The following is a 24,353-nucleotide window of genomic DNA, read 5'->3' as shown; positions in this document are numbered from 1 at the left end:
TTTTGGCACCCTATATGAGACATTGAAAATGCTATAAAAATAAAGCCTAGCGGTGTGTTACCATTCTGAAGCAAAAAATTTTATTGATTTTAACTAAATTACTAAGGTGGAAACAAATAACATAACTAAATAGCTAAGCCAAATTCATTTGGTTATGCCGGAGAAATAAATTTTTCTGTGTACTCTTTTAGTAACGTTTTATCTCCGCTTGGAGCGCTCTGAACGCTTTTATCGATCCAATCGTTCGTGAACTGAAGTCGCTTCTATTGACATCAACATCTCTCAATTTCAGCAATGAAAGAAACTCTACTTCTGAAGCTTGACCTAACATGAAACGTGGGACGTTTTTCTCCTTTTCGAAAAAACCTCTTTCGGAAACTATAAAGGAAGCTGTAGGTACCAATAAATGGAGCGCATCTGAAAGCTGACTTTACAAAAGACGTAATAAAATAAGGCTTTCAACTTCTATCCCTTTTTTCTGCTTTCTATTAAAAAGCATGAAAGTTGTTTTCAGAAACGCTTATAACACTACTGCGGAAAAATATCTGGTAAGAATATCCACGACATCGAAATGAAATATCAAGCAAGATTTGTTCACGATTTCTCAATTAAAGAAAGGATTGTTTCTTCAAATGCAGTGTATATTTCGTGGATCTTTCTCTGGAGGAAAGAAAACTCTTTAGCCCTATCAACTAAATATTAATTTGCATCTGTAGGTCTTAGTTTTCATATAGTGGAATGATGTGCTATTTAATATTATATAACACATTCATATACAGGGAGGGAGAGTCCTTAGTCTGAATTTCACACATCTCTTCCCTTAGACCACGCATTTCACAATGCAAGCACAGTAATTGTATATACACAAGATACATACATACATACATACAGGCTCGTACCCTGGATTTTTTGAGGGGGGCCAGACCCATAGGCGAATTTTCATAAATTATCTCTCATATTATACACTGTATATATATATATATATATATATATATATATATATATATATATATATGGGGGGTGTATAGGAGAGGGTGGATAGAGAAATTCAATTTTTATCAAATCCTGGCAGCATTTTTTTTTCAACGAGGTGAGACATTTTAAGGGTGAAGAAAATCCATAAAACAAAAAAAAATATATTAAAATAAATTGAAATAATTAAAGGATCGAACTCATCCAAGAAGCTGCGGTGGTCTGGCCGGTAGAGCATCTCACAATCACGCGGGAGATCCGGATTCGATTCCCGAAATTGGTTGGAATTTTTCCGGCTTCTTCCCCGCATAAATGTCCCCGATAATTCACATCTGGATTGTCTCACTGTTCTTACCAACAAAACATTTTCCAATAGTTAAGCTTATTGTCGTTTGAATAATTGTCTAGTCAACAAGGTGAGACATTTTAAAGAGAGACATTCAAACGTGCTGCGGTAAATAATACAATGGGAAGGCAGACTGGTGACTGTATTCTTGTCCGCCTAGCCTTTGTCTATACATTAGCCTCTAACAACGAACCAAGAACTTTCTTTAGTTAATTCTCATTGTTCACACAAAAAAAAATACATGTTCGTTGAACACTGGTGTACGTAGAGGCATGGCCGATGGTTAGAGGCACATACTTTTGGTAAATAAAAAAGCAAAATTTCAGTATAAAAACAGAGTCAATTTCGGGTTCAAAAGCTGTAAATAAAATGAAATTTCGCTGTTATAGCGGTGAAAAAGCGGTATATAAAATTACATTTTGGTTTTAAAAATGTGAATATAATCCCAATTTGATTTAAAAACTGTACTATTACACAAAATAAACATATCCCTTCTAATAGCACATTAAATACTTACCAGAATATTAAGTTTATTCCTGTATAGAGGAGTCCATTTTTGCTTTTCAAGTATTTACAGCAAAATTAATCAATTTTCCGTGAATTGCATAACACACAGGATACTTCAGACTTCAGAAAGTGTCGCGTCGGTATATAAACGGTAAATTTCGTGTTTAAGAGTCTATTTCGCATTTTGCAGTTCATTTCGCATCATTTCGTGACAAAACAGGGTAGGAAAATGCACCTCACACCTTTCAGAAACCTTAAAAATTAACATTGCAATGTGTTATTTCAAATTTCGTTTTCTTTTTGTCAAAAACGAAATATGCATGCCTCTATCGATGATGCTACAGCCCCTACCAAAATTTTGAGAAAATCAGAATTTTCAAATAAAAATCCGTTAAGAACTTTAAAAAATCAAAATGTGTAAATACGAAACCTCTTTTAAAGTGAGTCCCGATTACCATTTTTGTCTTTGAATACAATTTTAATAGACTGAAAAGCTCCAAAAATACGAAATATTTTATTATGCATCCTGCCCTCCAAAACGAAGCCATGTGTTATCCACATTTACTATTCCGGCCCCTCCCCCCAAAAAAAAACTGCGTACGCCAGAGTATTGAACATTGTTGCAACTGAAATACAAAACATTTTATTTCTCTTTTAAATCATAGTTACCCTCATATTTCACTTTCAAGAACTTGTGCTTATTTTCAAGGCATCACTCCGAAAGACGCGTGTGCTTGGAATGCTGTGCTTTTCTCCATGCTACATGGAAATAATAATTCAAATTATTATTATTATTATTATTATTATTATTATTAGTGGTAGTAGTATATGTAGTAATAGTAATAGTATTGTCCCAGATCTTTGACTGTGGTAAATTGGCCATTTAATTTTTTTCCACAGCATTTTTCATAATATTTCACAAGCTCAAGGGGGGTTTGAACCCCGTAACCCCCCCTTGCGTACGCCACTGCACACCCACTTTGCAAAGTCCCTGACTTTTCCAGGTATTTTACATAACTGTGCAATAATTTAACATGCTAAAAAATAAGAGTTACACTTCAACTTTGTAAGGTAATCAAATGAATCACATTTGTTGAACATTTTTGAAAATAAATTAAAAATAAAATGAAAGAACCCTTTTATAAGCAATATTACCCAAAAAGGAAAATTGTTGGGAAGATAAAACGAAACGTGTTTCCGGTTACAAATTCTGCCAAGCAAAAAATATTTAATTCCCCCGACTTTTCCAGGTTTTGAATTTTTTTTAAAAAATCATTTGTTTCCAATGACTTCAGTCCTAGCCTTGTTTTCCTGACTCCTCCAGTTGTCCAGGACTTTGGATTCAGTGCGAACCTTCTAAATTAATTATATGAAGGGAACGGCTAAGTGACTTCACTCTGGCAGTGTGTCTGCTGGCATAATATTGTTTCTATGGTGTATTTTCGCTTTTAGAATCTTATTCGACAGTAAAAATAAATGGCAGTGGCAACAAAGAAGCTTTTAAATTGGGTTGCATACATATGGGATAGAAAATGCCACTTTCAACGGCTTGTAGCATCGAAATTTTTGACCTTGATGTTCTCTGCACACTGTGAAAGTTGTCTGTTGTACGGTCACACCACTGTGTATTTATGTTGAAGACAATTACAAATAGAAAAGAAGAAAAGTTGCAGTAAAACAAATTCCGATTGACAGAATTTTGTAAATAATAATGTACTTATTTCTTGAGTGCTTTGGACAAATAACAATATATGTTAAAAGTACTTCAGGCAATTTTTGCCCCAAAAATCTTACAACGATTCTGCTGTGAAGTGGATTCTCCTATTTACATAATATTAATTAACTCTAAGTCATTGAGTGGCAAAATGGACATCAGTTGCAGAAAAACCCTCATGTCGGAGAAAGAAACAAAGTTTTTTTATCCTTCTGCTCAGTGGTGGTGAAAAGGGGTCACAGACCTTGCGGTGCGGGTGGACAGCTAAATAGCCCTTATATAGTTGGTTTTGTATTGCAGTCATTGAGGAACCTTTCTTCCATAATGTAAAGAGTATAGAAAATTCCCCTCTGTTCTAATTATGTTAAACATTAGTGACACTGTAATAGAAGAAACCATTCAATAATCAAGGGGTTCCTATTTGTCGAGTGTCAAACAACTGTTTTTGACTCATAAAAAGTTCAGACAATTTTAATAATGTACACAGTATTCTACAGAAAGTCCTACATAACCAGTACAATGTCTGTAGTGGCGCAAGAGTCTTTCTTCCCTTACAACAAGTAGCGTCCGAGTCGAGCCGAAAAAGTCGGAACATGGATTAAAAGTAATGGACTATCCCGACTAAATCGGAACGTCCGATGGTCTTGCATCAATGGTTATAGAACTAAAATAGCCCAATATTGCAGACTGCAGACTTCTAGAGCCTGCCTCTGTCCAGAAACAACCTATTCATTTGTGCAAGGTCAAAATCGAAATTCATGCAAAATTTGAAAAACCATCAACATAATTTTAGTAGGTTTTTATAAGTTCAAATTAAAAATTTTGCATGGCTTGAGGGGGGGGGGTGGCATGCCCCCCCTTGGGTACGAGCCTGCACAGATACATACATAAATACACACACATATTATTTATTTATTTACTTATATATATATATATATATGGTATGAGGTATATTACGGAGAATGTGGAGATAGTAGGGCCCCACACATTCAAAACGGAGGTTTTGTGATCATCACTACGCTCCAGTTAACTATACCCCCCTTGCCCAACCGGCACTCATTTATTACAGACTTAGTGGTTGGTCCCAGAGCTGATACATGCAGGGACATGGATGCAAAAATTCCCACCTTAAATAACCCACCTCAGGAATATACTTGTATTTATATTTGTGATATTTTATTTTGTATTTTTGTTATTTTGCGTTGCATTTCTTACACTTTTGGTTAATCACGACGATGAGGATGAGCGACAATTAGATGAAATTGACACACACCGAGGCCGGGACTTGAATTCGGGAACTTTGGTAGCGAGATCGAAAGTCGATCACCTAACGCTATCGCCCGACCAAACCAACGAATCAAACCCGAGTTAGACGTTCTACCGACTGTATCAGCGAGTATATGTACACATATATATCAGTGTGTGTGTGTCATACATACATAGAGAGTATGTCCATACAAGTTTCTAGGGCCATAGCTTTGGGTCGTGCGTTGATGATTCGTGAGTGAAGACAAACTCTTTTAAATATTGATGTAATTGGTCAGCACATACTCGCATGTATAAGTGACCGTGTAGTTACATTGTTTCACATATTGCGAATGTAAATGTCGAAAGGAAAAGGAGAGAAATTCTTGAAACACATTTCATAATTTACCCTGAGGATTCCAATTGAAAGTGGCAATTTACATGTCCAGTACCTTTTATGGATTGGACAATACAACTGGAAAGTACAATCATAATTGTCACATTATGGCCGATTAGTGTCCACAGCTTTCACTCATTACGCAGATAATGCGTGTGCGTGTGTATGTGCGGCTGTACACACTCGGACAGTTACATTGCGTTGTGTGTGGGCTTTTCCCCGGCAAGGTTGGAGCTTCCTGAAGTACTGTTGTCACAATGCCACTTCCGAGCAGATCTGCTACAATCTCTATTGTGGCAACACCAAATGCACTTTACGTCACCTGCTAATGACGTAATGACACGCGAAGTGGGAACATGCTGATGGTAGAATCCGATGGCCATTAGACGAATGAAGTGCGTGTGACAGCCCACCAGATCACGAATGTACTCGTCTATGTCTCTGTAAATTGCAGCCTCCGGAACTTAGGCTCGTTTTTTGGACACCATCACAAAGCTGTTCTCTCAAGAGTGAAATTACCTGCGTTCAGAAAACTACAGTTATTTAGCTAAAAACACTGACATTTCAGTTCAGTTTGACAACAATAAATACTTTCCAATACGACTTTTCCTTTTGTGGTCATTGGATTTTAGTTTCCTTCGCATCATCACACTTTCTATTTCCAGTTTCTGGCTTCATCTGTTGTTTCATGGTTCCTCACTCTGTCAACCTACACGTATCTATATTTTCTCCAACCATCTGCCACTTCTCTACTTTGATCCATTCCTACCCTCTTCTTCCCACGTTTTCAACTATTTCCACCTATTCCTTGGACTCTTTCTGACCGTTTAGGGCACACTACTCCTTTCTTCACTATTTTTCTCACACTCCGCACTAGAGGGAGGTTATCTTCGTAGATCTGCAGCTTGGAAGCGAGCCATAACTTCCGACGCATCCAATCAGCAAGCGAGCCTTTGACGTAATCTCAACTCCGCACCTGTCGTTAATCCTCTTCCTGACGCTCTACATTGTATGTAGGCTCGCTAACTATTGTTGCGCAGTCAGCTGAATATGTTCCGAAAACAATGCGACGAACTTCTCTTTCGACCTGAACATCCATCTGACCTTTTCCCCACAGTTTCCACTTCGTCATTACTCTACGATCCAGCCCTTGCTTCTTCTCACAATCTAATCAACCTGCCTTTCCACTCACACACTGGTCTTCCTTACCCACTCCCTGTGCAATGCATTCCTTCAATGAAATATTTCTCACTCTATTCTACTCAGCTTCACTACCTGTCGAATCAAGTATCGTACCCAAGATAATATTATGCAGAGAGCTGTACTTATTGCTTCAAGTATTCTATTAGGAGACGCAGTGGCGGCGATTGAGTGCCAAAACTGGGGGTGCAAGGGCATTTTACAGGGTTTAGCATTAAGAGGGCATAGTGCTGGGGCAAAAAGTGGCAAAATTTGAACGGGAAACTGCCCCCTCCCTCCCAATAGCTGCCACTGAGGAGATGAAGATTAAATAGTACAAAATCCTGTTCACAATAAAACGAGTAAGTTAAAACCAAATGGGGTAAGTCCATATTTCTCGTACGTAATGACCGTAAATTTTTCTCAGAATTTTGTATTATCCCTTTATCGTTTTGGAGGCGCTGCAGCCCCTCCCTTTGGTACGCCCTAGGTCGACGTCCTCATTCACATACTATTCTCTGCTGACATCTTCTACAATCAGTGGCGGCGATTAGGGGTGAATGTGGGTGGTACTTACCTCCCCTCACTATATGCCACATTTTTGTCCCCGGACTATGCTTTAATTTTCTTGTCTACCAAGAAAACGTAAACTGTCTTTACCCCCCCCCCCTTCCCTCAGTTTTGGCACCCAATCACTGCTACTCTCTACAATACAATTTAAGAACGCATCCCAGCGGCTTACATTTCCCTCATAGTTCATTCATTTTTACATTATCGGCAATTGTTTCACCGTCTCCACATTTTTCTTTCGGCCATAACGCTTTTCATCAATGTTCTCATGTGTATTCACGCCTTACGGTCAAGATAAGATATAGATATATAGCGCATCTTGAAAAAAAATCCAAATAAGTTTTCAAATTTTCCATAAGGATTTTGATTGTATGTAATCCTCAACCAAAAATAGAAAGAATTACAGTATAGTTACAAGCATAAATATCTCCAGTACTGTCTAAGGCCCACTATAGTTGAACCTTAATTCTTAGTCAGAAGATAACCAGGCAAGGTGGATTGATTTAAATCAGGTTGATTTAAATCACGATTTAAATCGCGATTTAAATCAGGTGATTCTTTTTAAAAAAAATCACTGATTTAAATCACTCTAAATAAATAATTTATAGAATAATGTAGATAAGGATTTTGTAGATATCAGAAACATTTTGGTGAAGTACATTGCTCTCGTAATGATTTAATGGTGATTATTAGGTTCTGAGATAGGAAAATAAAGGATATAAAATGTATGTACTGATGCTGTGAAGCTCATACGAAAGGAAAGGTAAACACAGGTTTCATCTTGATTTAAAATTCAATAATTTTATGAGCAAAAATAGCAAACATTTTGTGTAGAAAAATATACAAAATACGTCGTAATAATCATGTTAAACCATAAATAGTGTCAATTCATTAAACTGTAAATATACATTGCAGTTGATATTTTTCGAACTATCATTAAAAATCTCCAAAATCGAGGTACAAAGACTAAGTTAATATTATAAGTTACATTATAGAGTAAGTCCAGAATGTTTTAGTTTCACTTCAAGAAAAGTTACTGAAATTATTATTAGTTTCATTAACGAACTCAACAAACATTTCCATTGTAGTTACAGCATCAGAAACAGAAAAATGTGTGTTTCGTATATATTTTTATTTGCTTTAATCAAACTGTTCAAATATTTAACAGAGCCATTTACTAGAAAAAGCCTTTCTATAAAAAATATATATCTATGTGCATAGTGACAAAAACCATGCAAGCAATTTTAAGCAGTTACTTTTAAAAAAAATCGATTTAAATAAAAAAATCAGATTTAAATAAAAAATCAACAAAAATTATTTTTTAAATAAAAATCATGACTTTTATCCACCCTGTAACCAGGTCGGAGGTACGTTTGTTGTGTATGCTCAGTTTGTACTACTTAAAATATCAATACTCTGCAGAATAAGACTATTATAATTTTAATTATGTCATTAATTTGTCAAATATGAAACATTCGGAATGATATCCTAAGTAATGCATTTAAATCTACATGGAAGACAGATGTGTGACGCTTGGTCACTGTTGACAGTACAGGGTGTACCAAAAGTGATAGTTCAAACTGAAACGGTGAAATTGTATGTACACGATAGTAGAAGCAAAAAAAGTTTCAGTAAATATGAGGTCGAATACTAACCGTTTACGAGATAATTGCGAATGTATGGTTATGATCCCCCATCGACTTGATTGTTTGTAAACATCGTGTGCTCTTCACGTGTGAGATGCTACAGTCCTACTTAGTAACAAATAACATAATTAAAAGGTTCACCTCGCTAGACATTACTGTTGCTTATATTACAAAGGATTATTGTAATGTACAGTATGTTATAATTATTATACAATGAAACTCGTACCTGTTACAGGAGGTGTTCAAAATGTTGCCCTTGCATCTGGACGGAAGACTGAAGTCGTCTCCGCGTGGAGTGTCGAATTCGTTCGAACACTCACGGGTTATTTCGGAATTCTTCACAAGCACGTACAATTCTCTGCCACACTTCTTCAACTGTGTCAACGTAACCATACATTCGTAATTATATCGCAAACGGTAAGTATTACACCCTATGTTTCATTCAGACTTATTTGCTTCTACTATCGTGCAATTTTCACCGTTTCCGTTTGCGCCATCACCTCTAGAACACCATGTATACGCATATTCAACTCACATGAAACTGAAAAATGGCGAGAATTAAAGATCAGTGGCGGGGATTTTGTTCAAAACTAGGGGGGCAAGGGGCCAAAACTGCGGAAGGGGGTTAAGCACAGTTTACTTTCCCTGAGTAGAAAAGGTTTATCATAGTGCGGCGGCAAAAGTAGCAAAAAGTGGGGGACAACTTCCCCCCACGTCCCCCTTCACCGCCACTGTTAAAGATCATATATTTCCTAAAAGGTTTATAGTACATGAATTACATTTTAATTGCTTTGGTTTACAAAGTATCCATAATAAATACACAAAAATAAAGCTACCCCTTTGGTATTTAAACTGTGCTCATACATGGCATGTATAGGACAGGACACTAAGGAAAGTAATAACTTTATTTCAATCTGGAAAGTACTTACTTTTACTCAATACGTCCACTTTACGCAAAGATAGGCTAATGGTACTGGATTTACACTTTGAAGCGGGATCCGTGGGATCCGAGACGTCTTCATTACAAGGCGACAACGTTATCACTGAGGCATCGGAGAGGTCCTAGTACTTACTTAACAAATATGACGAGCATTTAAAACTAAATGGTGTATTTTAAGGAAGAGGGTAAATACGTTGTTATAGTAACACGAACTCCGAACTCGGCTGAGCAGAATTATTTTTTTCCAGCTGTCTATTGTTCAGCAATATTGATTTCGTAAAGCCCTGCACAATTTACTATGTGTCACAATGGAAACATAGTTTCCATTTCTAAAACAAACGTGATATAGATAAAGTGTTGTAACTTTTAAAATATTGATAGATAGGTGACATCATGCACAAAATTATATTTTTTCTAATATTGTAGAATTACCAGTTCTGGGCCACTTCCTATGGATATTGCAACAAAACTTCTTTTTGTTAGATGTAGCCCCACGAATCAGATACTTCACAGTCGCTTTTGTTTAGGCTTATGCTTGCCAATTCCAAAATATTCTTAACTCGTTATACCTACACTCCCTTCAGGTCTATTTGTTTGTATTACGATTCCACATTTTCAGCAAAAATGTTACCAAACAATTTCCCAGAAATGTGTCGTCAATGTACGGTAGCTACATTGTAAGAGTAAGTTAAGTTCATTTACATGCTACAAATTATTTCGAGGTGTATATATTACTCGTATTACAATACTTGAAGTTGACGTACAGAGTACGCTGTTTGGTTTGATTTGGTGTTTTAAGTCCACTTTATGCGCAGTAAGGCTAATCGGGACTGGACCTACAGTTTAAAGTGAGATCCGAACCACTTGTGCCTCCACCGGGTATCGAACCCGGGACCCCTTGATTACAAGGCAATGACGCTACCACTGCGCCATGGGGGAGGCCCAGAGTACGCTGTTCTTCATTTACATGGAATACGTAAAATAAGAAATAACACTGTCTGAAAATTACCATTGCACGTTGAAATCTTTTACAGTGTATTTCTTTATGCATCGCTATTAATGCATATTCTCGATAGTTTGTGAACACATGCAGAGCTATTATTGGCACATTCATGAAATTAAGCTGGGAAATGTTTCATAATTCAAATTGAAATAAATGACCGCAAGAAACTTTCTATCGGATCTCATTAGACGAAGAACGTCTTACAAATTTTGTAAATGACACTGAATCCAAAACACTACGAGCTTTCCTGATGGTATAGTGGTAACGTCGTCGCTCTGTAATCAAAGAGGTCTCGGGTTTGGTACCCGGAGGAGGTACATAGTTGTTCGGATCCCACTTTAAACCGATCAGCCTATCTGTGCATAAAATGGACTTACAACAAAAACATTCAAACACAAAAGATTAACAGACTTTGCAAGTAAGAAAGTTTCACAAGCTATACACATTAAAACACAGCCATGGTGAAAAAAAGTAGGTAACTAAGGAAACAAACAAACCACAAAAACTCGACTATTACATGTTTCAGACCTGGCGTGTAATGTTAGCCAGTATACGACACTCTTGAAGCACACGAACTGTACTGTATAAATATACATTTATATACATATTCAAATCATGGAATTCCAAAAGAGTTTTTTATTACTTCTAGCGGTTTTACGGGAGCCGGGAGAACGTATAATTCTGGTAGACTCTCGAGAAAGGAGGGGGGGGGGTGACGTGTCCAGGAATTTCGCACTCGGTTATGACTTTTTTCGGTTGCTGGGTCTACATTTTATCATCCACCCTGACTTTTTTTTTAAAGGAAAGCTGGACCGAAGAGGGAGAATAACCCCCACCTCCCCCTTGAACGCACCACTGGTAGGCGAGTCTATTTGTTATACGCGATGTGTCAGCGTTAAAACATGAACAATATCGTGTACAACAAGAACTTCCCTTGTCATGGCATCATATATCACCCGTATAGAATTCCGATAGTTCCAGTACCTGCATATTTCCTGAGGACGTAGTTCACGTCGTGTTAGAGAGTGTACTTCTGGAGTCGATTCTCGAGCGACTACAGGAACGTATTCTTTCCGCCATCTTGTTTCGCACGTCCACTTGGCGTGTGCTTCCTCTCTCCATGAATATTTCACGCAGTCTTTCTTACATTTTTCCCTTTTATGAGTTGCAGATAGAAATTCGTTCCATATCGTCTACCCCTGTGTCTTTTACTCGAATATCTTCCATTCAGTGAATACGGAATTTCGACAGCGAGAGAGATCACAGACTACAAAACACACACACAAAAGAAGAAGACAGGTGTGAGCGGCTGGAACTGGCTGTGAGCTACATTCCTTGACGCTGTTGTCTATCGTTTCATCCCATGCACTGAAAAACGTTAAATGCGTTCCACGTGGAATGAAAGAAGGGGGGAAATGCGATAAAGTTCACGAATAATAGATAGAAACGGCTCAATATTTTCACCCACTTCGCTTCCTCTTCTTTCTGCTGCCTTTTCAATTCGTCCCCGCGGCGAAAACGTTGGGAGAACGATATCTCTAACGCTGTTCATTTGTTATTTTTACCGACGTCCTATCTTCCTAGGTGGCGTTCGTGTTTGTTGGGGTAGGTTTTAAAGCTCTTTTCAACTCAGGTGCAGGATTATAAGGAGCAAGGGAGGGAAGTTTTGGATCAAAAAACAAGTCGCACCAGGACCAAGTGGATGGATATCAAGACGTACGTTTTCTGGGTTGACTTACAGTAGCGTAACTAAAACGCTCTGCACCCCCCACCCCCATCCCTCGCAACTTTCAGTTATGCGCCCCTACTCGTTTAATTATTTTCCCCTAAAATATTAATTTTCTCTTCATAAACTTTTATCTTCTTCGTATAATATCTAAGAAACTAAAAGCTAAAATATACAAAACAGTAATTTTGCCTGTAGTATTATATGGTTGCGAAACTTGGTATCTTACATTAAAAGATGAACATAAATTAAGAGTGTTTGAAAATAAAATCCTTAGAAAAATATTTGAACCTAAAAGGGATGAGGAGACAGGTGAGTGGAGAAGGTTACATAATTTAGAACTTCATAATTTGTATTCATGTCCAGATATTATTAGAATGATTAAATCAAGAAGACTTAGGTGGGCAGGCCATGTGGCACGAATGGGAGAGGAAAGAAGAGTTTACAGGATTCTTTGTTGGGAAACCTGATGGTGAGAGACCAGTAGGAAGGCCAAGACGAGGATGGAGAGATAACGTTGAGATGGACCTAAAGGAAATCGGTAGGGATGGAAAGGATACGTAAATCTTGCTCAGGATAGGGACAGATAGAAGGCCTGTGTTGCTGCAGCCATGAACCTTCGGGTTTAAGAAAAAGTTAGTTAAAATATTAATTCATGCCTATATTTATATTAGGTATATGCCAATATGAAAAAAACTTACATGTAATTTGAATCAATGTAAAAACTGGTACGAAAGGTTAAGACAACATAGAAACTATAAAAACATATATATTATAATTTTATATGAAAAAAACACTTTTACTACAAAAATTGTGAAATGCCCATTACCAGTCCTCTGCATTTTTTGATGGGAGCAAATTCTTGTGCTAGTTTGGTCGTCCAATTATCGAGCCCGATTGCTTTTGATGCTTAACAGCGCCATTCCGAATAATCTCACTCTTGTCATTCTCCTCCTCAAGTAATTTTTTATCAATGTTAGCTTGTTACTGCGCCCCCGAAGTCCGTGCGCCCCCCGCACCACGGGGGTTGCCAGGGTGTTATTTACGCCACTGTTGACTTACCAGTCAGTGAAGTGGATTGCACGACTGCCTTTTTGAAGATACACTATTAATTAAATTAATCAGTCAGTGAAGTGGATTGCACGACTGCCTTCTTGAAGATACACTATTAATTAAATTAATAAAGTGTATCAACTGTATTTAAGGGTTTGAAGCTCAGTATGGACATTGTTTACAATAAACCAGTCTCACACAGGTCTCCTTATGGTAATCCGTCGCCTTGCGTTCATGGGGTCCCGGGTTCAATTCTCGATGGAAGCACTTTACACTGTTGTTCGGATCCCATTTTAAACCGTAGACCTCATCCCAAATAGCTAATCTGAGCATAAAAATAAACTGTCCACTACCCTATATAGTTTCTGTATTATTGTGGTATCCCCGTGTTCAGCCGATTTCAAGGGCCGTGATTTTAGCTCAAATGTTTATTATTCAGGGTCGCATTTCTGTCACTTTGGTTAATCGCGAGGATGGAACATGATTATACGAAATTGATGAGACACTAAGAACAACCATGGCTAGACCGGAATTCCGTGGCGGTCGACCACATAAAGCGTCAACCAATGGAATTTTCTTCTTTTCTTTGTTTGATTTTGGTCAGGGACAGTGAACAGTGGGTCGGATCTCAATGTAACCTGCAGGTACAGTCCCAATTATTCTACATATGAGAATAACAAATATAAACTTTTCAAATTTTTATGTTGTCTTTCTCCTTGTTAATGGAATTTCGCAAAAGTTGCGCCAGCTTATGTACAGTAAACAAAAGCACGTACAGTAGGCAGTGTATTTATACCTATATTACAATGTAGGTAATTGTGGAACATTTTGTATTTTTGGAAAAGTTTACAATTACATTAAATAACTGATTAGATTAATCAACAGTTTGAGTTTTAACGCAAGATTTATTTCTTCTACCTGCACTGTGAACAATAATTCACTCAACTGAACCCACTTTTGCTTCAACAATTGAAAAATGCATTTCACAAAACATTGCTTCTTCGTAGCACCACACGAGGATGTGTAGCTTGTTCATGGACCCTGAATCCTAACCTAAAATAAAACACTTCGAGAAGTAAATTCCCGAAAAAGCTTTCACATGTTAGAACACAATGTCGTTTGGAGACAGTTGCACTCAATCGTTACACATCCTCCCCCTCAAACATTACCAATCTACTGCTCCTCTGATGGCTTTACGACCACTTCTCCAGAAAATCTTTCTTGGAGAGGTCATATTTAAAAATAGACATTCGACAGGAAACTAAAGCCACTCTCTTGCTCGGTCTCACAAGAGAAATTGGTTCAATCCCATCGTGCATTTCGGGGTCGATAGACGCAAGGACAAACACGGAGCTCCAAAACTGCTACGACTACATGCTTACTATGCTTTGGTGACTTGAATTACGGCGAAACCATTGTTTTGAATGCATTGAATTGTAGTTTCAAGTCCAATTTATGCAGTTTGAAGGGGGATCCGAACCAATGTCCAATGTGCCTCCACCGGGAATCGAACCCGGGACCCCTTCATTACAAGGCGACTACGTTATCACTACGTTATTTATTTTCAAATATTATATACCTAACACACATGCTAATGTTTATTTGTCACGGTAATTTACATTAATTTTTATAAAGGAACCATAATTACTAGTAGAAGTGATTCAGATCGTCGCAGGGACACGATAACTTTAAACTGAAGCAGTGTTTTGGGGGAAAATGCCTCGCTCCCCTTCCCAGGAAAATATAATTCGGACGCCCATGGTGGAAAGTCACTATAAGCAATCCGGAACACCAAAAACAATGAAGTATTCCACTAGTTACAGTGACTTTTATGTAATGCACTTAAGGATCAAGTTCATTGTTGTGACTAACTGTAGGACGTAACCGAAATCACATCAATTTAAGGAGAATAAATTCAAAGCTATCTAATGGGTGTCGCTGCTGCAAGGCCAGAACAGAAATGCTACCGCTTCAAACATTAGTTGTAATTAAAACCTGTTTTCCTTCCCCTTAATACGTATTCATTACCAGATCTAAGTCCATTTTCATTGCATCAAAACAATGTACGCACAAGATTATCTCTAACTGTTCTACTCTAGCTATACGACTGACACTCCAACAGCGTTCAACGACAACTACTCCCGCTCTTAGTGGCACCAAGAACTGTGGCAACATTTTTGAATCAAGTACAACGGCATCTTGTCCGATACGGCACCTGTTACCTAAATTATTTAAAGTATATCTTATCTTAACTAATTTCTTAAGTAATAAAGGCGAAATGTTTCTCCTACCTGGTAAACGAATATTGTGCAATGGTCCCTAAAGCATGTGTAGCATAAACTGTAGCGCCTAGAAATAGATGGAGACAAAATTTAAAATGCATTTTACAAACATTACACAAACACCAAATTCTTAGCGTAAATTAAGACAAACGTAAATACTACTAACACATTTAAGGAACACAATTTAAAAATTACAAATGTTTATTTAATAATAAGTGTGCATCTTGTGTATCATTTTAATGAGAATCTCGAGTTCTTGCTTTCGAATTTTTTCTTATAGCCTACTAGTCAACGTGATTTTTGATACACAAAATCTAATACTTCTTGCACCGAAACCAAATATGCAAGGTACGTATTGAAAGTCGTGAACCTTGTTCGATTACTCTCAGGCCTTGACCTTTCGGGTTGAAACTACATGTATGGCAGGTACAGCCATCTGTTGTCCACTGCAGGCACGTATCCAAGGGGGGCTTAGGGGTTTACACTAGATAAAATGAGATTTTTTGTTTCTTGTGGTGTTAAATAAAATAATGTGACGTTAATTTAAGCAGAGAAATAATTGTCGAGGCAAGACGGAAAATATTCTATAAACCTGTTATTGTTAATAGCTCGTATCCAAGGTGGGAATCAGGGAGCTCGACCCCCCCTTTCAGAAAATTTCAGTTTTTCGCTAGATAACATTAGATTTTTGGCTTCTTGAATAATATGATGATAATTTGAGAGAGATAATTATCGAGGCAAGACGGAGAAGTTCTATAACCCTGTTATTGTTAATAGCGCGTATCCAAAGTGGGGATCAGGGACTCGAGCCTTCACCAGGAAAGTTTTCAGTTTATACTACATAAAATTAGGTTTTTGTCTTCTTGAATAATGTGACGATGGAGAGAAATACTTATCAAGGCAAGACGGAGAATGTTTTATAACCCTGTTGTTGATAATATTGCACGTAAACTTTTCTTGCGCTGTCGGTGTTGTCGCAACGAATTTGAGCACTATGTATAAACTTGTCAGCATTTGGAAGCTGCACAACAAAGGTAGCGCCACACGTAGGGCGATTCGTTGTAATTTTTTAATTTTTAATATCTGGTAGGGGCGAGAGCGAGAAGGAACTTCTTGATTAAGAGAAGGAGTCGAACTACTGGCAATATTTACGAATCGTTTTATCTGTGGAACGTTCTAGAATATAATGAGGCTATAAATACGCGGATTCAATTTCGCGGTTAATCTGCACAACAGAATCGGTTGAGACTTCAGAGGTAAGTGTTCATACAGTCGATTAGTGGTCAGTCAGTGTCCATTGGTTGCTTTACAAGATCTAGTGATTCGAAAATGAAAAGGACTAAATACCGTATAGTAACGAAGTCTACTACTAGTTCCAGTTCGGGCCCAAAGCTAAAGACATTGACGACAGCAGAATTTCCGGAGCCTCGGCAGTACCGGGTATTGGAGTGGTTTATTAAAAAATAAATAAGCTGCACAGATCAACTGAATACAAAGTTGCGAGTGATGATTTAGTTGTACCAGAACCAAATTTCGTATATGCAGTCCGAGAATTTCATGGCATAAAAAATACCCGACATTCACTCAACAGACAATTTTGAACACTTCCGAGTGCTTAGGCCTGAATATGAACAATTTGGTGGGTTTCAGCTTTTGTAAGAGTTGCAAACATGGGAGGACAAGTCACATTAATGGTGTTCAGGCTCAAATCAGAGAGAAATATTCGAGAACTGTCTGCGTCCAGTTGCCAGCATACAGTTTGATTCTCGCGTTGTCGAGTGGATTATGCATCTCATGCATGTGTAACAGCTTCGTAAAAACACTTCTGTTACATAGACGTTTTGATGCGTGATGAGAAGAAATGGACAAACACACATACTGAGATGGTTTTGGCACACAATGTTAATGCATGGAAACAGAAGAGTTGAGTGGTAGAAAATGTTCCGATTTCACGTTCTGATTAAAATAACAGCCTTAAACAGTGGCGACGATTTAGGGGATAGTTGTTCCCCATTTTTTTTTTTGCCTCCACACTATGGTCTCTTAATGCTAAGCCTTGTCGACCAAGAGAAAGTAAACTTTCCCCCCAATTTTTGAACCCAATTACCACCACTGGCCTTAAACTTACAACATACAATTGTTAGGTTCTATTTATACACCTTTAAAAAATAGTATTTAGCTCCCTCCCCCCCCCCGAAAGGAATTCCTGGATACGTGCCTGGTCCACTGCATGATCCACATGCTGGCAAATGCGCAGTTTCACTGTCATTGCTGTCGGTAGAAGGAAAATGGCATCCACAGGCGTTCGTTTCGTCAACGTGCTGTCGTGGAATTTCTTGCTAGAGAAAACGTTGAAGTTGCAGAAATTCATCATCATTTACAGAACTTCTATTGAGATGCCTGCATGGGTTTCAGTACGAGTACAGTGAAAAAGCTGGGTGAAACATTTTAGACATGGTAACACAGACATTGTTGATAAGCCTTGTAGTAGCAGGCAGAAAACAGCTTCCACGCGTAACAATAAGAACCGGATTGATGAGCTTAGCCGAAGTGAAAGAAGGATAACTGTACGAGAAATTGCACATTATCTGAACATTGGACACAGTGCTAAACATAAAGACTCTTGGTTATCACAAGTACAAGATCATTTTGCAACATGACAATGCCCGTCCCCATACAGCTAGGCGCAAAGTACTGGAAATTGAAATGATGGGCTGGGAGCTAATGCTCCACGCTCCCTACATTCCAGACCTAGCCCCGTCCGACTTTCACTTGTTTGCTCCGTTGAAGAACACCATTCGGGTATCAACTTTGACAACGATGACGAGGTGAAGGATGATGTTCGCCGGTGGTTACGTCATGCTGAAACGGAATTCTGCAAGAGTGGCATTTCCCAGCTGACGTTACGGTGGCGCAAATGTGTTGACTAGACTAGTGTTATGTAGAAAAGTAAAACAAGGTCCAAATTATGTTCTACCATAGTTAGAATAAAAATTTTGGTTTCTGATTTTCAATATTCCTGCTTCGCCGAATCCCGTTCATCGACACAAAATCATGTTATTTCTAACCTGCCCACAAATTTAGGTGAAATAAGAATTCCTGTGAATATAATCTGTTGGCACAAAATGATTTATACGCTCTTGTTCAGGATTTGAAAGTGTCTAAAAAAGTCAGGCAGAACTTTGGTGTTCTAAACTGACTGCCTTCTTCAGCACTACTGTAGAACGCGTCTTTCGTAAACACAAGGAGAGTTTCAAAATTTCTATTCTGAAGAAGATTATTTATTCTATTGTAATAATGTTTGCTCTGAGATGAATGAATTTGGTCATGAACATAAAACAAACGAATGAGGGCTGTTCATTTTCACATCTAAAACTAATTTGAAGACTGTGATGTTGCACAATGGGAACAAATTTCCTTCTGTGCCATTAGATTATGCAACTAAGATAAAGAGATTATATGAAAATGCTGCTGGAAGCCAAAGTACAATTGAACCACATATATTTCAACTTAAAAATCATTGTGTTGTTAGTAGACTTGAAGCTTCGTTATACTCAATTTTGTTTTTTTTATTCTTGGAATACGACATCAGATGTAAGAGAAATTATTACATTAAGCAGGAATGGCTAAAGAAGTAATATCTTACTCCTGGACCAAAATATATAAAGGTTGTTCATCACTCTCTAGTCAACTTTATGATTCTTACCTGTTCACTTCATATAAAGTTAGGAATTTTCATTGTTGGGTTTTTAATTGGAAGAGAAAATCCTCCTCGTATTCTTGATGTTAAAATCACGACCGGAAATATTTTACCCCCTTCTCCCCCCAAATAGGAGCTTTGCTTCGAGATAAAAAAATTGGAAGATCTGTTATGCCAAGTTGAAAAATCAATGTCTGTCTTTTGAAAGTTTTACAAAGAGAGATTGGTGGAGAAATCTTACAGCCATTAAAGAAACTGGAGGGAAGGGAGGCGTGGAATATGTTCCTCAAAATACATTTCTTGGACTCCCATCTGGATTTCTTCCCTGAAATATGTAGGTGCCGTGCGTGAACACTGGAAACATTTTCACCAAAACATCCCAGTCATGAATCAAAAAGGTCCTAGGGAAAGTGGAGCGCAAGAATGGTTGTTGCAGATGTCAAACACAGAAGGAAATCAACAAATGTCACATTTTAGTTAAGTTAAATAGTGTCACGTATATACGTATGTAAATATACACATTTTTCACACTTAACCCATGACGAAGCGCTTATCACAGGGCGCTAAGACGCCAGGTGTCTCGTGTTCGAACCCCGGCCTGGGCATGGATGTTCTTTGTGAGTGTCCCTTCATACATTTTTTCATATCATCACTCATCCTCATCATCGCGATTAGCCAAAAGTGGCAGAAAAGCGAAGTAAAATAAACCCAATCTATCAATCTTTCGCACTTAACCTGTGGGTGTGAAGTCTCGTTCTCCTTGTCGTCCAATTCTTACGACACCGTCTCGACATCGAGTCTTGTCTCGTGTCCGGTACCATCCCTAGTACAGTCATGCGCATTCTGGGCTATATTCCCAGGAAAATCACCGGGACGAGCCAAGTCGAATATGACTCGCTGCAAAGACCACAGAAAATTAATTACGCTTTCACCGATAAGAAGCCTAAATTCGTCGTATAAGAACCAGCGGAACGTTACTCCAAAAATACGGTTTTCAGTTATGTTTAAATAAACTCCTCTGAAGAGCACTATTTGGATTCCGATAGATATCTTCACTCATAATCCTTTGCAGTAAGGTCGAGTCGTGTCACTCTGGTTCTCACACGACGAAGTTATCACAAGTACAATTTAATGCTAGATGTAAGCCGTACTCACTGTAAAACTCCAGCAATAAATCTTATAAACTGCAAATTTAAAGTGATAAATTCCACCACCAACGCTAAACACAATAAGCTATGAACGCGCCAACAGACTGAATAAAGTGCATAAAGAATGCTTCCGAAAACATACTTTATTATTCATTTCACTAATCGATAAATCACCATGGTGACCTCGTTATTTTTGCTGAGCGAGAAATAAATGCATGCATCGACTTGACACTGACCTGGTTCATGTATGTTGTCAATCAGTCTCGAAACTTCACTTAATTATTTTGTTATCCCGTATATCAATGTCTGCTTCATTTCAGTCTTTTTATATAGTGGCCAGGAATTATGTACCAAACTGTTCAACCAAGCATCAGTTTTGTTCACAAATTCGAAAGCAAGATTATTTGCTAAAAAGGAACAAACTGTTATGAAGGATACATTATCCAAGATGTTAAGGGCGCACAACAGTTTTTTTTTAAAATAATAATATACCCGTGTGTTAAGAATTCATACAATTACGATGTTATGGATGTGAAAAAGTGTTGTCAAATCATCCCCTCTGTGCCTTAGTATTCTTTTTTATTTCTTCTTTTGATATAGCTTTTCTGTGATTTTCTTACGAATTTCCGACTTCTTCTCCTTAGTTCTATACAGGGTGTTTCAAAATTAACTATACAAACTCCTAGGGCTTGTAGAGAGAGGGACGCAGTAGATGGTCTTTTGAATAGGAACGCGTGTCCGGGTGATAAATGGGTAATTGCAGGCAACTCCAGGTGGGTATAAGCGGCCGGAGCGCGGTGTTGATCACATCACCTTAAAAAATCAAATAAATAAATAAATAAGTAAAAAAGAAGAAATTGTGAATACGCGGACTCCTGCTTCACATCCACCATATGTCTTCACAGCACGCAGAAATGTGTGTGTGCGTGTGTATGTAGAAATGTTATCAAAACGGGAATTGGCGGTCTCGGTCTCGTCTTACTTTATAAATATTCCTCGTTCTCGTCTCGGTCAACTCAGGTTTTTGAAAATGTAAACAGCATATAAAAGGTGCCACCGCATTAATTTTAACACCGCATAGGTTATTGAGGTCATTAAGCCTTCGTGGTCAAGCGGGTTGAGTGGTCGATTCGCGTCCTCGCCACCGAGTATCACGGTTTCGAACCCTTGAATGGGTGTTTCTTTAAAGAGTACTCCTTCATCAACTTCATCTAATCACCATTCATCCCATCGTCGCGATTAGCCCAAGGAAGCGGGGAAAAGCCATGCAATATCTTCAAATTGTCACAACCACGTCGTCTTTAGGTCTCTGGAAAAGCATGACGTCATTAAGTAACATTGCAGTCTAAAATAGTACATTGTCAAAGGAAACAAAATTCCCACGCTAAATTACACTGTAATTTACGATCTTTCAACCTGCACTTTGCCTTTTTATCGTCTGAATGAACGTTTTCCTCATTCATTACCTGTTGCTCGTGTACACGACCCACGATTCGCGTCGCCGTAAATTCATTAGTTTTTGCCTCGACATCCTTTCCTCCTCCACTCCACGTGCAGCAGCCAGCTTCCGTGGCACGTGACGAGAACAGACGTTGTGTGTTCGATTCGCGTGTTCATTAACCAAACCCATGTAATTAAGGTTTAGATAAGGGTGGTGAGTTCAAGATACCATCAAGTTTAGTCTCGTCTGAGGAAACCTAATTCGTACTCGGTCTCGCCTTGATATCTAACTCTAGTCTCGTTCTCGAAATATCCTAATTTTGCGTGGCTTTTCTGACATTTATGGCTAATCGCAACGATGTGAAAAGGGTGAATCAGATGAAGTTGTTTCTATAGGGAAGTAGAAAAATTTCGATGTCTCCCCTGTGGCGGGGTTCGATACCCGGTGGAGATTGCACATTGCACAACGTTTCGGATCCCACTTTAAACTGTAGCTCCAGTCCCGATTAGCCTATCTGTGCATAAAGTAGACTAAAACAACAAATGAAACAAAAGTTTGCGGGAGATATCAGGTACGTTTCCTTGCTTATGATGAAAACAAAAACAAGTCAATGAAAAGTGATATCATTTTTTAATTTAGCATCTCAAAATCTATAAAGAATGGCTATTTTTGTGTCTGCAAACAATGCCTTGTAGAACAGGGTTGGGCAAAATTTCTGGAGCCCGCGTATAGCTACGCCAGTGCGCATATCTTCTCTCTTCTTGAGTATACGTTTGTCCATATTTTCCTACCCATTTTCTCCCTTAATCTCTCCCTCTCTGTTCTGTACTTCCATCTTTCACTTGCATCTTATTTAACTTCTTTTCCATTTCTTTTTTATCTCAGTCTCTCGCTACTTTATTTCTATTTCCCTTCCGTATTATTTTATCTTTCTTTCTCTTATTCTCCGTCGTTTCTTAAATTTCTTAGTTTCTCTCTTTTAAAATAATTCCTTCTTCTGATGACAAAATCATGACGTAGCCATATTTCATCTACTTCTTGGGGAATTGTCTGCAGGTTTCCAAGTTCATTGAGTGATATACATTGCCTTGTTGAGAGGCTGTACCCATATTAAATCAACAAGCTGACTGGATCACAATTTCACAATTAATTAATCGTTCAACTCCCTAGCACCCTCTCTCCAACTTCTCTCTGCGTATCTTCCATTCTCCCTTCTTCTCTCTTTCTTTCCCATCTCTCTCTGTATACATGTCTCGTTATGTCCTTTACACATCCCATTCTGAAATAAAATAAGCAAGGAATCTTGGGAACAAACGCTTGCGAAAACATCATCAATGTCAAACTATGTAAGCCTGGATAAGCATTCGCGAGTCGGAACATCATTAGTGCGTTCACAGCACGTGAATCTAGCACCGTATTGTAATGACGTGGTGCTTTACGCTTTCGCTATTACGCTATCCAAGGTGATGTGTAGAGGGGTATGGCCACGTTAAGCAGAGATAATTTCACTTCTCACCTATCATAACAGTCATTACATCCTTCCCCAAATAGGGTTAAGCTATATCTCTGAGGCTTCACCATGGGTAAGTAAGATCTCCCGATATGCTAATGGTTTGGTGTGGGCTTGAAATTCAGGGATACGTGATTATATTCCCAGTAATGGTTCTTTCTTATCACATGTGAAAATGCCCTGACAAGTGACATGTTTAGTTGTGTTTGCATCATGGCTTAGCCACCTTATGGTTAATTGGTAATTAGCGTTGAACTTATTGTTGCAATTTGCATAGATAGAGTGTGTGTTATAGAGAAAGAGAGAGAAAGAGTATGTGTGTGTTAGAAGGAGATTTAGTGTGCCTGTTAGAGAGAAAGAGTTGCAGAGAGATAGGGAGAGAGCGAGATAGTTAGAGAGAGAGAGAGAGTTAAAGAGAGGGAATTAGAGATAGAGAGTTAGAAAGAGATACAGAGTAAGAGAGTTAGAAAGAGATACAGAGTAAGAGAGTTAGAGATAGACAGAGGTGAAGAGATATAGAGAGTTAGAGAGAGATAGAAAGTAAGAGAGTTAGAGAGAGATAGAAAGTAAGAGAGTTAGAGAGAGAGAGAGGGAAAGTTTGAGAAGTTTGTTTGATATTGATCGTTCAAAGTAGATGCAAGATTGTAAGAGACATCATGAAATATATGGGAATAATGAAAACTGTTAAGTGAAGGGGAAGAAACACATTTTAAAGCCCAAAAATGGAACGTAAAAAAACACGATACTTTTCTGAACACTTGTGACGGATATTCACTCATATGCTATATCGAATAGAAATCTCCCCTAGGGTATAATAATACTTATAATATCACAGTTCATTATAGTTTGTAATAATTATTTGATTATTATTTTTACATCACTGTTCATTATAGTTTGTAATAATTATTTGATTTTCATTATTATTATTATCATTGCTTCTACTGTTCAATATTACAACGGCCTAACAACATCTA

The 24,353-nt window shown here is 38.0% G+C and overlaps 1 protein-coding gene across 1 annotated transcript in view; it reads right to left on the bottom strand.

The window, feature by feature from the left end:
• The window catches only part of LOC145988719 (metabotropic glutamate receptor 5-like), a 229,603-nt gene extending 213,960 nt beyond the window's left edge, over window positions 1–15,643 (bottom strand). Inside the window, exon 1 of the mRNA XM_083123827.1 lies at window positions 15,590–15,643. The gene's annotated coding sequence lies outside the window, so the exon portion shown is untranslated. The remainder of the gene's footprint in view (window positions 1–15,589) is intronic.
• Between the last annotated feature and the right edge of the window lie 8,710 nt (window positions 15,644–24,353).

The sequence above is a fragment of the Lepisma saccharinum genome, chromosome 6, assembly GCF_977018435.1.
Source record: "Lepisma saccharinum chromosome 6, izLepSacc3.1, whole genome shotgun sequence".
NCBI classification, from domain to species: Eukaryota; Metazoa; Arthropoda; class Insecta; order Zygentoma; family Lepismatidae; genus Lepisma; species Lepisma saccharinum.
This window is presented reverse-complemented; position numbering and strand designations above follow the sequence as displayed.